The 3,428-nt window shown below is 41.2% G+C and overlaps 1 protein-coding gene across 1 annotated transcript in view; it reads right to left on the bottom strand.

Moving 5' to 3' along the window:
* Nucleotides 1–3,428, bottom strand: part of Ush2a (usherin) — a 678,886-nt gene that overhangs the window by 487,297 nt on the left and 188,161 nt on the right. The window lies entirely within an intron of this gene.

The raw sequence follows: 3,428 nt of genomic DNA, 5'->3' as shown, positions 1-3,428 counted from the left end.
TATGTATGTATGTATGTATGTATCTATCTATCTATCTATCTATCTATCTATCTATCTATCTATCTATCTATCTATCTATCTATCTAAAGAGATTATAGCCACTATAGGTACCCTGTTTCCTTGTTTCTATATCTGTTGACTTCCATGGTTCCTTGCCTGGCTCTCTTTATAGATGTCTCTGGACGAATGGAAGCTGACTTATTTGGAAACTGCTGAGCCTCCTTGAGCTGTGGCCAACCTATGACCAGCACTGCTAACTAAGACAGAGCCTCTTGTCCTGATCTGTGCTGACCTGGAGCTGATCAGGTGGCAGAAATAAGGAACATGGGCAAGGGGAAATTAGAGGGAGGGGTGCCCTTCCAGGAGCAAGATGTGAGTGACTTGCCCCAAGTATATCCCCCAAACAAATTGCTAGCATAGGACTAATAACATTAGGTTGGTCAATGTTTATTTTGTTGTATTATTTTTATTTTTTAACCATACTTAGAGTTTAATTTAGAAAATCTCACATGCTAGGCAAACACTATACCTTCCAGCTACATGCTCAGTCTGTAGTTTATGTTTTTATGCATTTGAAATGATACCAGTGTGTACTTTCTGCTTGGGTTTCAGTGAGGAACATCTTTGTATCCTTAGCCCCCCCTCTCCCTCCTCCTCCTCCTCCCCCCTCCTCCTCCTCCTCCTTCTCCTCCTCCTCTTCTTCCTCCTCCTCCTCTTCCTCTTCTTCCTCCTCCTATTTTTTCTTTAGTAAGACAGTCATTTTCATGTGAAATTTCCTGATTTTTATCCTAGACTTAGAACTGATAGAAGTTAAAACAGACAGACAAGCAAACACTACTCTGAAAGCCAGACAGAGCAACTGATGTTTATAGCACCTTATCTGTGCTGGTGTAGGGACAGTGGGTTCTAGGTACTGTAGTAGCTGAAAACACATCTGGACCTGAGGCCACCATGCCGCCAGCCATGGCCTGCGACTTGTACCAGTAATTACTAAGTGACTACTGCTGAGGACAGTGAGACCTGAAATATTCATAGATCCTGGATAGTAGCAATTCCTTGGAGCTGCTAAGAGATTCTACTGGTAAACAGTGAATAAAACCTTTTCTTATCCTCCACTGAAAGGAAAAGCTGACTAACAACTGAGTTATTGAAAGTGAAGGCCGATGTTTGAGTATGGTATCTTCTTTGCTTGCTTGCTTGTTTGTTTGGGATGGGGTTTATCTGTATAATTCTTCCTGATCTGGAACCTGCTATGTAGACCAAGCTGCCATGGCACTCACAACAGTCCTCCTGCCTCTGCCTCCCGAGTGCTGGAAAGAAAAGAATGGACCATCATGACGGAACACAGTGATTTCTTTTTGCTTTAAACTGGTGTTTGCAGGCTGCCACTCATCCCTACTTTAAACAGGTAGGCTGAATTTGAAAGAGAAGAAAGGAATGCATACAACTATTTCCAAGGCTTTTGACCAAGAACCCAAACTATATTTTTGGACTTTTAATTTATACATGTATCAGGACAGCTTTGTACAGAAAAATATTTCCTGTTTCAAGAAACATAGTGGTGAGTCCAAGAGCTGAAATCCTTAAAGCCTTACAGGAAATTCACCTTGAGAGCATAGAAAGAAGTATTACTAGCTCTCTTGAGGTTCTGGCCAACTTTCTAAGGAGAGGCAGCCAGCTACAGTTCTATTTTAGCTTTGAGATAGAACAGAGCAAAAAGTTCATTGACTTACATAGAAAATTAGCAACTATATTCATCTGCTGCTGCGGGAATCTGTGTGATCCCTTTATACATGCATGAGTTTTATATGCATGGCTTCTCTTGGTCCTCTCTGCCAAGACATAACTAAATGGGATGTTTTCACTTGTCATCCCAATAGTCCAAAACAAAATAACGAGATAAGCCAGCCTGAAACTCTCTGCACCCAGCTTGTGTTTGGAGATGTAACTCCCCTTCATAATTTTCTCTGGCCACCTATGCTTGCTCACAGGCTCAGGTGGGCAAGAAGACCTGCCATTATCTTAGTCTTGAGCTTTACAATGCAAGGAAAAAACAATTCACACATTTTTTTCTCTATAATTTGACTTTTTGTATGTGTGCACACTTGTGCATGTCCATGTATTGCTCATTTCTGTGTATGTGTATGTATGGATGAGTGTATGTGTGTATAAATGTGTCTGTCTCTCTGTCTGTATGTGTGTGTAAATGTGTGCATATGTCTGTGTGTGTGTGTGTGTGTGTGTGTGTACCAAAGGACACTCTCAGATGCTATTATGTCACCCATGAACTCTGCCAACCCCCTTTGAGGCAGGACATCCTACAGGCCTGGAGCTAGGGAGAGATCAATTATGCAATACTGGCTGGCCAGCCCATCCCAGGAATACTCTTGTCTCTCTCTCTCTCTCTGCTGCTGCTGGGGTTAGAAACACACACCATAATGCCCTACACTTTCTTTCATATGGCTTCTGGGGACCAAAATCCACAGACTTTGTGCCTCCAAAGCAAATGCTTTACTAAGTCACACATCTGCTTCTTCTACATTACTAGCAAGCAAAAGAGAGGGAAAAAAAAGAAATAAAAAGAAATGGTGTTTAAGCCTTTCTGTTGTCACAGTTTCTGCATTCCACACAGGATTTTCTACAGTTTAGCACACATGGACCTGAAATTTTAATTTGAAAAATACTGTATAGCCCACTTCAACTGATATCTAATAGGACTCTCTCAAATGAGGAAAACGTTTTCCTATGTCCATTCTATCTAAACTAAATAGTCAACTCTTAGATAAACGTGAACTTTTCATCATGGGCGAACAGCATCCTGTGTTTAGAGCCTCCTTCTCCATGCCCCAAGTGTTTGACTTCCTTACAATTTTACCAACGAAATGAGAAAGAATGTGAAATCAAGGGTCAGGCTTCTATTCAGATCCCTATCCACCCTGACAGCACAATTCACAGCATGTCTTAAGTAGAAATATACATGCATAAATAAAATGAAATGGAAAGAATCACACTGGCTCTGTGGTTACTTTTTCAATACCTTCTAAGGAGAGAGCTCAGCTTTGCCTTCAATCTGGCAAACAGTTAGAGATAAGAAGATCACTCTTACGGGGAGTATCTGGTTCAATCAGCAGCAACCATTCAAGCAAGTTCAAGCAACTCTATTCATAGAGAATTGATCTACCAAGCAATTGGGATGTTTTTGGTTAGTCTCCTCCAGAGGAGTTGGATGAGAGCTGATGGCTTATCTTACTGCTTAAAATAAAAAAACCTAAACTTCCAGCTGGTATGTTATAGCTTCACATATAGAAGTCAGTCATGGTTGTTTGCAGGGTTGGTATCCCACTGATCCATGTTTTTCACAGGCAGGAGAGGGAATTGAGTGGAACTGTCTATCAATTAAACTGGATGGACACACACACACACACACA

This window comes from Mus pahari, chromosome 5 (assembly GCF_900095145.1).
Source record: "Mus pahari chromosome 5, PAHARI_EIJ_v1.1, whole genome shotgun sequence".
NCBI lineage: Eukaryota > Metazoa > Chordata > Mammalia > Rodentia > Muridae > Mus > Mus pahari.
This window is presented reverse-complemented; position numbering and strand designations above follow the sequence as displayed.